This window comes from Ambystoma mexicanum, chromosome 12, assembly GCF_040938575.1.
Source record: "Ambystoma mexicanum isolate Mex_15411 chromosome 12, UKY_AmexF1_1, whole genome shotgun sequence".
NCBI classification, from domain to species: Eukaryota; Metazoa; Chordata; class Amphibia; order Caudata; family Ambystomatidae; genus Ambystoma; species Ambystoma mexicanum.
The window spans coordinates 360,667,336-360,681,601 of record NC_090936.1 but is presented as its reverse complement, the minus strand read 5'-3'; the positions used below and the strand labels follow the sequence as shown (position 1 = coordinate 360,681,601).

The 14,266-nt window shown below is 46.2% G+C and overlaps 1 protein-coding gene and 1 long non-coding RNA gene across 3 annotated transcripts in view; one reads left to right on the top strand and one right to left on the bottom strand.

Moving 5' to 3' along the window:
• LMNTD1 (lamin tail domain containing 1) overlaps window positions 1-14,266 on the bottom strand; it is a 2,112,860-nt gene that overhangs the window by 1,452,606 nt on the left and 645,988 nt on the right. The window lies entirely within an intron of this gene.
• Window positions 10,423-14,266, top strand: part of LOC138513536 (uncharacterized) — a 539,144-nt gene continuing 535,300 nt past the window's right edge. Inside the window, exon 1 of the long non-coding RNA XR_011281769.1 lies at window positions 10,423-10,496. This is a non-coding gene — a long non-coding RNA (uncharacterized lncRNA). The remainder of the gene's footprint in view (window positions 10,497-14,266) is intronic.

The following is a 14,266-nucleotide window of genomic DNA, read 5'->3' as shown; positions in this document are numbered from 1 at the left end:
TTCCTACTCCTTATACTTTTTCCGCAATCACGATTTACGCACTCGCGAAATTTACCGCGATTTGCGATTTTGGCTCAATTTCTCCACTTGTCAAAATAGCAGCTCCACTCTTTCTTTTGTTAAAATCCGTTTGCAACTTGGTAATAACTCATAGAGCATTGCTAAAGTGAGCCTGAACTAATACCAACACGCATCTCCCACTCACCCTGAACCTCTAGAGGGAATTAAAAGCAATTTTAGCACCTTTTCACTTCCTTGCAAACCACATTAAAGTAATTCGCCTGTGTTTCAAACTCCTACCTGTTTCCTCTAAGCTTGCTGGTGGGGAAACTGAATTTCGTATTGTATTTGATTGCATTCCTGAGAACTGTGTGCTCCTCTTTCCATCTCCTTCCATTTCTTACATTGCATAGGGGGGGGGGTGAATTGCCAGAGAAAAAGTGATTACATTGTTGTTGGTTGAAATCATATCAGTTTATTTGCTGTACTGCATTTTATTCCACCTTGCATTTCCTTGAAACCATCAAGCATTTTCAGCTACCTCATCCTCTATACTACTCCTAAGTAATCAAGTGTACCACTGTAACGTTACCCATTGTGGATCCACATCATATGTCTCAGTGTACTATCAGGTATTAATATATTATAAAAGTGTGATACATATATATTGTTAAATTGTCCAAATAAACCTTTTAATTTGCAAAACAAACCTACTTCTTGGCTCAGTGGGGTCAGGGGGATTCTAAGAGGGGGTTGTTATACAAGGGTTGTCATCCAGAATACTGAACTGGATATAAAAATACATCAATAAGGGTTTTCCTCAGCATCCCAGACTAGGCATTGACTTAGCTGTAGTGTTGATTGAATATCGCTTACAGGTTCTTACCGTAGCCACCCAACCATGCAAACCCCGGACAGGGTTTCTAAAATGAAAAAACTCCCAGGACCCCGGGACGGAAGGGGATTTCCCCAGACTGTCCCGGGAAAACCAGGACGTCTGGTCACCCTACTTACCGCTTAATTACTGGAGTTTAGCCGCTTGTGTCAAAGAGCCCAGGCTCCCTACACCAACAACGTGCCCAACCCTGCGTCCCAGATTAGAAAATATCACCAGCTGGTCCCTCTCCTCAATCTATGAGACCTGGCTTGGCTGGTGTGGGCAATGGAACTGAAGTCCCTTCAGACAGACATCGTTTTTGGGGTACATTACCTGGCATACGTGGCATCCCCAGCTTCTTATTGTACAGTTCAAGTATATAGTTATGCTATTTGATGCCTGGTCCGTCTTTTTGTAAATAATAGGCAATTGCGCATTTATAAAGTCTGAATTTTATTGTGATTTCTTGTGATAGTCAATATGTGACTGAAAAGGTGGCACGTGCCACAATTTAAACATAACATGTGAACGCCTGTATACTCAGGCTCACCAAGACGGAAGCACTAGAACGCCACATCTACACCACTCCGACCCTGAACCATTCAAAAGCTCAACTGACCAGTGTCACTCCAGATAACAAGAGAATAGAGATATTACCAACCCAGTCCCACACCCAAAGAAAGGGTCAGATGCACCTATCAATCCAAACAATACTCACTATGCTACAGCGCGGTCAGCGCAGCACCAACAAAGCAAGTCGGCCCAAGAGGAACCAGCATCAACCCAACCCACAGGAATACAACTCTAACGGAATCAGAAAGTATCTGAATCAGGACACAGACCCCAATAACCCAACCCTCAATCTTCTGCATACTTAAACCACACAAAGCCACACAACCATCTCTCTCCCAGCAATCCGCACGCACTTTACCACACCGCATCAACAACACATAAATATCACCCACAGCACTCGAGGCCTCGCCCGATCCGATACTAGCACCAAAGCCCAGCACTCGGTGTATACCGAGCTGAATCTGCCAACAGCACATCACTTCTCTCCATCTCCTGCTCCCCTCCTCCCGACTAACCCTACCCACCCTTCCTGTTTACAGATCCGCCAGAGCGCCTGGGGACCAATTCCATTGGTGACGGTGCATTATATAAGTACCTTTAACATAACATATAAAGAGTGACCTAAGAAAGAGAATGACATTCATTCTGTGTACTCCTGGGACTATGAACCAACACAAGGGTGCTAGAAGCAAGTGAATGCATACACAGCCTGATCCTCAGAAGCGTTTCACCATGGGGCAATCCCATAGGGAAACGCTCTGTGAATCATCGCACAGAGCAGCAACTCCAAGGACACAGGCTGTAGATGGCATAGAGTCTGTGGCAGGAGCAGAACGGGCAACATGCAGCTGTGAAGGCTGCCTTACCAGAGCATCGATGGACAGACAGCCGTGGCATAGGGAACTGCAAGGCGCAGAGTACTCTGCATGTCACGGTGCTGCTTCTGGCACCGCAAGATCAACAGATGTTGGTTGGAACTATACTCTTATTTCAATTATATTTCTGTTTACCTGCTTGATACGGTACAGCCTCAAAGCTCCTTAAATGGCTATGTGGGCATATTGGCGCTAGGCGAAAGAAAGCAGGGAAGTCGAGAGGATGAATTCCCTGTCTGCCGGGACTGTTGTGAAACCTACACATCGCGGTCCTCGCACTTTGAAAGGGTTGTCTGAGTCTGCTTGGGCAGAGAGACCAGTGGTCAAACACCACTGCCAGAGTTCAATAAAAGGTCGTATAAAGATGCTTCTATCTGAAGGAGTGGACCTCTAAGGTCATTTATATATGTACCATCTGTACATTTGCACTCAAATAAAAAATGCCTCCACCTGTAGAAGATGGTGGTTAGTGTATTAATAAACACGTAGTCAAAGGGAGAGTCTTGCTTGGCATGTGTGTTTATGCAGAGCTCAAATACCACCAACATGCCCTCTTGGCATCGTCCTCAGGTGTTATGGGAGACTCCACCCATTGTATGAAGGCGCCATCAGCATCTGAGTAGCAGCCTCGGTTGGGGGGTAAATATGTAATTGCTTGTAAATATGTTCTAGGCGCTGTATAACTAACACATCATTATCCCCAGCATTATCGCGATAAACCTCGTACTACGCTATCACGAACGTTGTTTACTGACTGCAGACACCTGCCTTAAGATGTCTACAAAAATGTGCTGGTGAAGTTCCAGGTGTGTTGCTGGTTCAACTGAGAAACCCCGTCCCCCCCACTCTGATTTGGGGAACACTTTTTTTAACCCATGTGAAGATTTGAAATGACTGGGCGGGTTTATCGAGTAAACCTATAAATAAGGAACCGGGAGTCACCACATATAAAAATCTGTCACACTCATTGTACAGCACGTGGTGGTGCACAGAAACACCATTATGAATATAATGATGTGTGCACTTGATTGTCAATGGCAAAAACGGCCATTGATGTTAGTGCCTGAGCATAAGATGGCACAATCTGGTATATGATAGCAATGCCTGTCATACAACCTGAGTGCCTGGGCATATCATGTAAGGCATCATTCCACCTGGCCATATACTGACAAAAGCTGGAAAATGCTGTGAGCACCAGGGTAATAACATAACATTTCATAACCGGTGTATTCACCTGTAGTCCTCTTGGGCTTGAATACACGATCTTCAGTGTTACCCAACTCCGTGGTACTCATTTCAATGACCTCAGCAGGAGGAAGGCCTCTGTGGACCTGCCGGGATTCCAGACGGGTTCCTGTAGTGGACACGCTAGTCCACTGAGTCCCACATCTGGCTCCACTGAGCCCCACATCTGGCTGCACTGAGCCACAGGCCCTGCAGGCTAGTGATGGCAGTTCCTGACATATGCTTATCAAATGCCTTTATGTCAGCAAAATGGTTGGATTTGCTGAAGTCTGTTTGTGGGTCTGAGTGTGTTGTTCAATTGTTCTTCTTTGTTTTTGTCTGTTGTTAATATTCGTATGTCTGAGCTTGTGAACGTAACTCTTGGACTGCCAACTTAATTTGCCTTGATGAAAAGCGGATCCATGTCAAGCATTTCACCGCGCGTGCTCGGATTTGCATGCCTAATAATTACTACAAGAAAAAAGTAGGCAGGTCTCAGACAAACTTCATGCACAAAGCGTATGTTGTGCAAAATAACAGCATTCAAACATAGCATTACTGTAATATGGTGCACCTTGTCGCCAACCAAATATTTTATACTGGCCAAAATGAAAGGCAGCCCCCTGCTGTGACCTCTCACGGACCTGTCAACCAACACACAGCCTAACGTTTATAGGTCAGTAAAGTGTTATTTTACAGAAACCTGCAGAGAGTCACAGCTGAAGCATCATTGGATGTGTTCGGTGCTAAACGCCTCGTTGTTGGTTTTGATGGCACTTCCCCCTGAACAGAAAACAAGCAAAGAAATGGGTGTTTGCAGAATCACCAGAAATGGTTGATTTTACGACCCCAGTCCTTTTTGTCTGTGGCACCTATTCCCTCTTTGATATTGATGTTGATATTTTTTTTAAATTTGTATATGGTTTATTCAAACCTTTACAAAAAACATCAGAAAACAGTCATTTAAAACAATCATTAAAAAAAGAACACAGCAAAAAAGAATGTATTCACATTATACATAGACAACTCTACCTGACAGAAAAAGACAAGATATAAAATGTATTATTCGTTGTGTTCAGCCATAAACAATTTCATAAACAATTTCATAATCCTGGCATAACAAATTTAGCTGGTTTTAGGAATTTATAGATTTAAGCTTTTAATAAAACTAGATAGGGCCAAGCCCTCATGAGTGGTTCGGATAAACATCTTTTCCATGCCCACTTATCCTCAAACATAATAAAGTTAAGTTTTAGGGGTTCCAGATATTTTACCCTAAGTGGGAGAAGAATCACGCATTCCATAACCAAATGTTTTAAAGACTCCTCCTTGGTCAGGCAGAACCTGCATCCAGCCATATCCTCTGGGATCACCCCTCTTCTGACCAAGATGTCTCTAGTGGGAAGCACGTTCCATCTGGCTCTAAGGACAATGCCTCGATATAATCTATCTGGAAATTGTAGAATACTCTTCGAGGGAGATCCACGGGCTCTATGTTCGTGGTTCAAGTGTACCAGTGAAGGATAAGAATGGAATGTATCTACAGTTTCACACCAATCAAAATTGAATAATGCACGTTTTACATACATAGGGTTGCAGATCAAAGACTCGGTTGTCATTCCAATCTTTTCTAAGATGGCCTCTGATCGATCCCTTAAGGCAGTCAATGTACACAAGTGATCTAGTTTTCTATCTAGTAGGTGATACAATGTGTTTGTCACTCCAGTTTAAATTTTTACCTAAAGAGATATACAAGCCCACTGTACCCGAGCCCACATTGATACAACACCCAATTCAAATCTGATTGATGTTGATATTTTATTTGTATCGCCCTCGTACGCAAGTGTTTCAGAGCGCAACGAGGCAAGGGAGGGGAACAAGGTAGAACAAAACAACGAGTTTACTAGGCCCAGTGACATTGAGAACACGCAAGTGCATGGGATAGGGAAAGGGGAAAGTGCATGGGAGGGGGGAGAAGTGGAAAGTGCTGAGCAAAAGGAATACAAATAAATATAACTTGAATAAATACATAATAAAAAGCAACAAACAGTAGTAGTGCAGCCAGCAAGTGGCAAGTCCTAGGTTTAAGGCAACAGAGTGTGTCTGATAAGTTCAGAAAAGGGGAGGGGGCTGTAGGGTTACAGATACAGACCCCAGTGCAAAGGATGCTGCGACAGAACAGATCAGCAGGGGAGAGGAGGAGAGAAGGCAGAAGCAAAGAGGAAGGTCTTGAGGCGCTTCCGGAACCGGAGATGGTTTTCCTTAAGTTTCAGAGTGGCAGGGAGGCTGTTCCAGATGGAGGCCACAGCCGAAGACAGAGCTCTACCCCCAGCTCGTTTCTTTGAAAAACAACTGACCCGAGGGAGTTAGAGGTAGAGGAGCGAAGAGCTCGAGTGGGAAGGGATTTACGGAGGGACAGCTGGAGGTATTTTGGACCCACGCCCCAGAAAGCCCTGTGGACAATGCAAAGTGTCTTGCATTTTATCCTTGAAGCCGCTGGGAGCCAGTGGAGAGATTTCACGGCTGGAGACAAACGATCCCTGGGCTTGAGGCCAAGGTTAAGTCTTGCAGTCCTGTTCTGGATAAGTTGGAAAGGGCGGAGAGTAGAAGCTGGTAGATTTAGACAGAGGCTGTTGCAATAATCCAAGCTAGAGAGTACCATGGCTAGAGAGACAGTGAGCTTCTGTAGGAAGGAGAGGAAAGGCAGAATACCTCTGAGGAGGTGCGGTAGGAAGTTTGACTTTTTAGAGACATCTGAGATGTGGGCAGAGAAGGAAAGCGTGGAGTCAAAAAATACCCTGAGGTTTCTTAGCCTCGCAGGTGGGGGTAGGAGGAGGGCCAAGGGAGGCCAGCCAGACAGTGAGGGGAAAGGAGGGTGGTGTGCCGATGAGGAGGATCTCCGTCACACCAATCCTGAATGGCAGATAGGCAATCCGAGATGGAGAAGAGGTGGCCAAGGGAAGCGTGAAAATGAGTTGAGTGTCATCAGCACAGCACAAAAATTGGAGCGGAAAATGGCAATGCAGTGGTATTGGTTGAAAAGCTATGAGGATTGGTTTCCCATCCTCATAGCTTTCCCTGTCTACCCCCCCCCCCTTCCGTACATGAACACCCAGAAGCTCCAGACGCAAGACTCCAACCTAATTTTCCAACCCATGGACACAACGAAACACTACGGTGGTGACTTGGGACAGCATTAAAGCATTTTAACATAACATAACGTAAGTGCAACAAGAATTAAAATGGTAAGGAGAGCGGGATGTATGAAAAGTTAACAAAAATGTCTGTGTTTGAGGGAAAGAGGAGGAAGTGCCACAATAGAAGGGGATCTGAGTTTCCCTTCATAAATATAATATAAAAAGAAAAAAGATGGAATTAGGTATGCCAAAGAGATAGCATTCATGCAAACATAATGTTTTCTTCAAATATTATTAGCACATAGAACCCCCCCACCCCAAGAACTGTCCGCCATTACTTCAAAGGTGCCGCCTAAAAAGAATTAAAATCACAACGAGCCATGAAAGCTGAGCCAGCCAGGATAACCTGATATAGTAAATACTACTTTATGCGCTGGGATTGCACGGGATATTTACTAATGGGCTGTATAGAAAATACTGCATGGAGTAAATATGGGTTATTTGCCTCATTTAGTACTTTCTTTGTACCTCATACAGTCCATTTCCGATGCAAGCCCAGCACATAATTAGGTGAGATTTAAAAAAATATAATGCATTAATGCTGCATGCTTTTACTGTTACCGCCATACATGTAATGAGGCCAGTGTTGCAGCAGGTTGGAACAAGGATAGAGTGTGGGCCTCGTGGTAGTTTCTGGTGCCAATGTATCGACATATTTGTAAGCAGAGAGTGTTTACGAGTATGCCAGTCTTTCAGATAACCATCCCGCTTACACCTCCCTAATGTTCATTTGTTTAGCTACTGAAGTCTGTAGTCTTTGTTATTTCTGCATACGTCCATGTCCGTGAAAGGTCAGAATCAACATATAAACAAACCTGCCAGCATTATGGAAGAAGCCACAGCCATGTCTGGTAACTCCTGCCCTAGGGATACCCATTTCATATTACCTGGATGAAACATGGTAATCGAAAACTGCCATGCTATCTGTGAGATGTACTGAGGGTCCAGTACAGATAGGGTGGCAGATACGGGCCTCTACACAACCACAGGAACTTGTAAAGCAATAATCAGTAGGCAGGGCACAAGCTAAAGTCCATGGCTGGGAGGAAAAAAGGGCATTAATAAGATAATAGGGGTGTGAAAACTATGGCAGGTCTACCAAGAATAACAATAACAATAGCTAAGCAGAGCACCTTATTAACAAGAGCAACAACATGTAGAGCACAGGATATGTAAAGGTGGGGCAATACTGCAATGATGTACATTTAGGGACCGATTCATGGAAATGTGCGCTGAAATTCTACAAGTGCCACCCAGCGTGAATGACGCTGCGTGAGCCGCCGCGCTGATGAAAAATGCACGCTCCGTGTACTCATGGAATCGTCTGCGCAAAGTAATCGTATTCGCAAGTCATGGTCCGAACACCCCCGACACGCCCACACGCAAAGCATAAACAGCCAGATCACCCTTGAATGCTCCTCCGGGCGCGAATACACACACCCATCAAACAGTTTGTGGGGTCCGCCGCAAACAGGCCTGCATATCAGGTACCCTGCGCAGGTTCCCCCGTAATTTTTTCCGTCACCCCTTTACACTGCTTACGCGCACTCCTAAGTAAGTTTGGCACCCCAATTGTTTACATGTACACTGAAATCCGACATGCAACCCCACCTCTGCGATACAAAGCTTGCGTGCAAGTGCATTTACGCCTGCCTTCGGGTGGCGGATTGTATGAAGGACTTGCGTGGCCATTTCCCGCCTGACAGGTTGCGTGATTGAGTCCATGAATATGTCTTGTGCCGCTCAATTGTGGGAGTTCTAGGGACTGCTTGCAGGCCATCCCTCGAAACGGCCTTTTTTTAGCAAGTTCTTCCCTGTTTTTGGTGTTCCGCCCCCTTACAAGCCCTCTGCGCACGCCACGGCCACACTCTGCGTGTAGTCTCGCGCAATGCCCTCGGCGACTCGCAGAGACATGGCGAGCCTACGCAAACTCCGCGCAAGTCCAGGAAAAGTACTGCGCATTCGATTCCATGAATTGACAAACTGGGATTTGCACGCAGAATGGCGCACAAGTACCCTATTTACCGTGCAATTCATTCCATGAATCGGGCCCTAAGGCATTAGTGACGTCTAGTCTCAACCTAGCATTTGTTCTGTACACTCCTGGCGGGCCTAGCATAAGACCCATTAGGTTGTCATTGAGATGTACCAAGAGGGAGGAACTTGTGAAACTGTGCTCATGTGAACCCTAACTTCCCTCGGCAGCAGAGAGGCGAGGAGCATAGAGATTGCAGTTGTGAACATGTACTGTGTGTATCTGTTAGGACAGAACACAGCAATCAAATTTCAAAAAAATAACGAGGGGTAGTGATTTAGGGAGGGGGGAATAGGGCGACTAAGTTGGAAGATAAGCAAGGCAGAGGTATGCTGAGCGAATGCTCGTGCAAGGTATTATGCTATCCTGGTCCAAGCGTCGTTTTGGCACTTCCTTACAAAAGGTCTAGATATGATGTTTTTGAGGGCAAAATGCCCCTCATCCCGGGTTCCTCGGCTGGTAGTGTTTTGGCTACTGTCTGGTTGTGCATCTTTTTTCTGAAACCCGAAGCATGTCTCAGTACATGCCCTCGGAGAACCACCCTGCGTACATCCTTGAATACTCAATGGTCCTTCTGTTTCTTGGGACTAGTGGCATTTTATGAATATTTCTATCGCTTTCTGCATTTCTACAGTTAGTGAACTAGCAGCAAGGTGATGTAAGCACTGCACAAACCACCTACACAAGCACACCAACAGGCCAGATCCTATGCAATGCAACCAGCACAACACAGTCAGCACTGGTTGACAGAGTTTTTTATTCCACTTTGCATTACATTCTCTGAAATACACAAGAACACATACTCATTTTTGTCAGGATGGATAGCTCAGGGCCAACGTGTTTGTCTTGGAAGCAAGACGACATGGTTCAATCCCCGGGTCAGGCTTAGAAACCTCTAGGTATTTAAGCGCATTATAAATACGCAACCAAGAAAAAAAAACAATTACGCAACAAAAAAACAATTCTTGTAACAGCGCCTTGATGCCTGCGGGCTGTGTGAGCGCTTTAAAAATGCAAATAAATAAATAAAAAGGATGTCTAAATGTGTCACACTGCCCATCTAAGCTTTGTTTGAAATGACTGAAACTAAACAAAAGTGCATTTGCCGAGTGAGAAGGGGATTGTCCGGGTGTGTGCCGCTTTTAGGGAAAGTAGCTGCCAAGTCACTGCTTATCTTGGTGTCTGCCTCCCTCCAATCCTGCTTTTAGCCTCCAACAGCCCACGCTGTGCTGCAGTGTAACCCCACACTACACATGCACAAAGCAAAGCAAATCAACAAGTCCCAGAAACGAATTGCTGTTGGCCAAAAGATACAAGTCTGGCTAAAGGTGACCCTCGTCACACGGGGCACAGTAAAAGGAGGTATGCGGTGTGCGGTTTACAATTAGGATTTACGGTGAGCGATTTTCTTACCAGGTTTATTGTCTGAATAAATTAGCAACTTCTATAAAAGTACAGCAGCAGCATTTTTAATTGGCAATTTATATTCAGCAGGCAGCTGACCCACTTTTTAGGCAGGTTTTCTTTTTAAATATTAACTTGGTGAGTAGGTTTTGCTGTTGTATGGTACACGGCATGCCATTCAAATAGAGGACATTTTGGGAAGCTACTTTACATTCCTCGAGGGAGACCATAAGTGGCGGGCGGAAGAGCCCTGCTCCCCCACTTGTGTCAGCCTGGGCGTGTGATTCTCGGTGAAGCTGCAGGTGCATGAGGTCAGTGGGGGTTCGCCTTCTGACAGCCTCGTACACAGCTACCACACACAATATATGTATTTATATTTTTTAAGCGGTCACACAGCCCGCAGGCATCGAGGCGCTGTTATAGGAATTTTTATTTTTTAGTTCGTATATGTTTTATTTGTTGTCTTGGTTAAGTATTCATAACGCGAGCGCGGACCCGGGGATCGAACCTGTGTTGCCTCGTATCGTCTTCCATGGCGAACAGGTTGGCGCTGAGCTATCCTTCCGCGACGATATTCCGGGACAAATATATGATTACTTATACACAGGGTTACTGTGATCGCTGCTGCTGGAACAGGCTGCATGGCAGGATCAGGGACAGCGGGAGGCCTGGCTTTTTAGAGAACCACATTTTAGATTCTGGAACATGTAGTGTCACTTTTCCTAATGCAAATATGGACGTACAAGACCCAGCATGCACATCTCATTTGCTAAAAAAACAGAACTGGTCAAGGGCGGCATAGGAAGATGCACAGTGCCAAATGATCAAAGTGGAGCAAAAATAATAACAAAACGAAAAATCAAAAAACTTAAAATGACATGCACGTTTCAAAATTAATTTAAAAGCTGATTACTCTTTTTTTATGCCATCGATATTGAGTCTCGTATTTTTTTAGGCTTAATTTCACATGATCTTTGCAGAAAAACAGCCTGGGCTTGTGTGGTCTGACTCTATAAACCCGTCTTCGTTGCTGCTCAACCACCCACTCTTCACGTAGGACCTAATTTCCTACCGTGGCCATGAATTATCGGGAGAAGGGATCCAAAACACACGCCCCTTGCACCATGTCATCCAGAGGTAAAGACAAGACACGTTAATGCACACCTTGAGATACATGGTAAGATCTCTTTCACAATCGTAGCAGCCTGCCCGAACCACATAGGAGTTTCACTGGTGAAACCGTCTCCTTCCCTCCGGTTAGCCTTTGTGACACACTACCCTTTGCCCGAATAAGTCCCTAGTCCAGAGGTCTTCAAACTGTGGGGCGCAGCCCCCTAGGGGGGGATGGCCGCATCCCAAGGGGGGTAGGGGCGCAAGAGCCCAGCATGACCAGACTGGACCATAAAACTGTCTCAGGCACCAATGAAAAAGTTGGCCGCAGTTGCAAATGGATATTAATTCCTTTAGTCACAGACTGTCTGAATAGTACGCAAGGAGGTATGTTTTGTTCAAATGTAAGCAAATTGTGATATGTAAAGAATATTTATTCAGCAACAATGGTCTAAACTACTAGCTGCATAGTGAAGTAACTCATCAAACTGGCCCACATTGGCCAAAAAAGTGGCCCATTTTGACTGGCTTACACTAGCATTTTGCCTTTTTGGTAGAGGCATTGCTCTATTGCCCTATAGGCCAGTCCGAGACTGGCGGCTCATCCATAATGGGCAAGGGGACGTCCACCCAGTGAAACACTGAGCCCTCCCTCAGCAGCTTTGTCCAGCTGAGGGGGAGCTCCTGGGCTGGCTGAACTGTCAAAGGGAAACACTGTTTTCCTTTCACAGTTCAGTTCCCCAGCCGCACATGCTCACTGAGCCATGCAAGGCCGGCAGCGTTTTGCTTCGCCAGCCTTGCATAGCTCATTGGAAATGCTAGCTGGAGCACTGCATGTCTGTATGTGCGAGGGGGAGCTCCTGCGACTCCTCGCACATACAGACAGAGCAACCTGGAGCGTGTAATTTCAGCACCCATGCGTAGGCCCCTGCAGAAGGTATGTTCATGTTAATTTATTTTATATTTAAATATGTGTATGGATGCTTGTATGCTTGTGTTATGAGTGAGTATGGTGATGGGTGCTTGTGTTAATGATAGAGTGGTGTGCGTGTGTTTTTGTTTGTTTGTTTGTTTGTTTTATTCCGTTGAGCTGATTTTGGCAAGTGGGGGGCAGAGGAGGAAGGAGGGTTAAACAATAAAGGCATTTTAAAAATGCCTTTGTTGCACAATCCCCCTACCCACCTGCCAAAATCAGCTTTTTTTTGAAGTATGCTCTAAAAGGCAACATTTTAACTAATTATTTAGAAAAAATCCATGGGGGGAAACCCCCCGAACCCCTAGGATTGGTTCGGGCTCCCTCGTTGCACTTGGTCAGTGTGGGAAATATTTATGCCCCTCCACTTAAAAAAATCACCAGCTCCCAATGGCCATCGGACTTTGTTGGGAACGGGGTGAGGGGAGCCCAGGGCCTGTGCTGAGAGCAGGATGGGCGGGAGCACTGGGATGGTGGTGGGAGCAGGGTGAGGAGAGCCCAGGGACTGGGTAGGAGTTGGATGAGGGAGCCCAGCAACTGTGATTGGAGCAGGTGGGGGAGCCCAGGGACTATAGTGGGAGTAGGGTGTGGTGACGGCGCGCAATCGCTCATAGCAATTTGTACATACTGTCCAATTGGCATTTTCTGGGGGGGCCTGGCGTGCCCAAATTTTGCTCAGGGGTGGCCCAGGCCAAAAAAGTTTGAAGACCACTGCCCTAGTCCCTAGTCCACTGGCTGACCTGTTCAGTGCCTGGGGAAGGGGGTATGGGATTTAGGGATACCTCACACTGCAACACACACCCTGTCTGTACATTGACCAGGGGCGACCGAACGAGAATCCTCTACACAGTGATCCACCTTGCCATGCCATTGTCACCAGTTGGATGGCAGTCCTAAAGATTGCCTGGGCTGCACTGATATCACCCACATCCCCAGCTGCACCATCACTGTGCACAGCTCCTCACCTCTGCAGTCAGCCCACTCACACGTCACATGCCCCATTCTTAAATTACATGAATCCCTGTTCGATTAATTTCAAAAGCATTTCCTGCTCTGACTTCCTAGACCCAACACCCGTTGTGCGCCCCTCTGCTCTAAGTAGATGCCCCCCGCCCCCCAAACCCGGTGCCGAATCAGGTACCGAACCGCCACTATACCCATATAAATGGCGGACATACTGGGACCTGCCCTACACCTGGCTTCTGTAACTGTCATAAGATGAAGTTGCCACATGAAAACATTGGGCATACATTCGCCTTTGACCCTCTGATAATTACATGAATGGGTGCTATGTCCCCGGGAGGAGAAAACCTTTAGAACCATCAACTCCTCCTCACCTGCATCGATTCGAGGCCTACCACCTCCAACCATTATGCTCTACATTGCCCTAGAAGCTTGTCCACAGCCAGATGCCAATTGGCTGCCCAAACACTTTATACTCACATGTACTGACAACTGGCCTGACCGGACGCCCATGCCTACTGCTTTAAGACCTTCGTTCACGAACAAGCACCATGACTGACAGGACACACCTTTCTCGCACTATTGGCACCCAGTTGACCAATACTCCCCAGGATGTGTGCCAAAACACCCAAAAAAAAATCACCAAATGTCATTGGCTCCCTCCAACCACTAACCTGTGATTACCCACCATGGCTCCTGGAACAAGCCCTCTCCCCATGGCCAGTAGTTTCTCACTCAACCTCCATGCCTAATCCTGTCTTATGGCCACCAGGAGAAAAATCCACCTCCACAAACATGGGCACCAAACCGGCCATATTCCGCTATCGTCTGCTCTTTATACCAGCCGGCAACTTTTATAACCATTATTCCATGATCTAACACCATGGCTTCTGGGAGAGCTTCTCCTCCCATTGCTATTGGCTACCATATGACCGCCAATCCGTGAGCACAGCCCCCGGTCTGACTCTAGGAGCCAATCCGACGAGCACTAAGTACTCTCGACAACTGCTAGCCGAATGGGGCTACCTTTCCTGC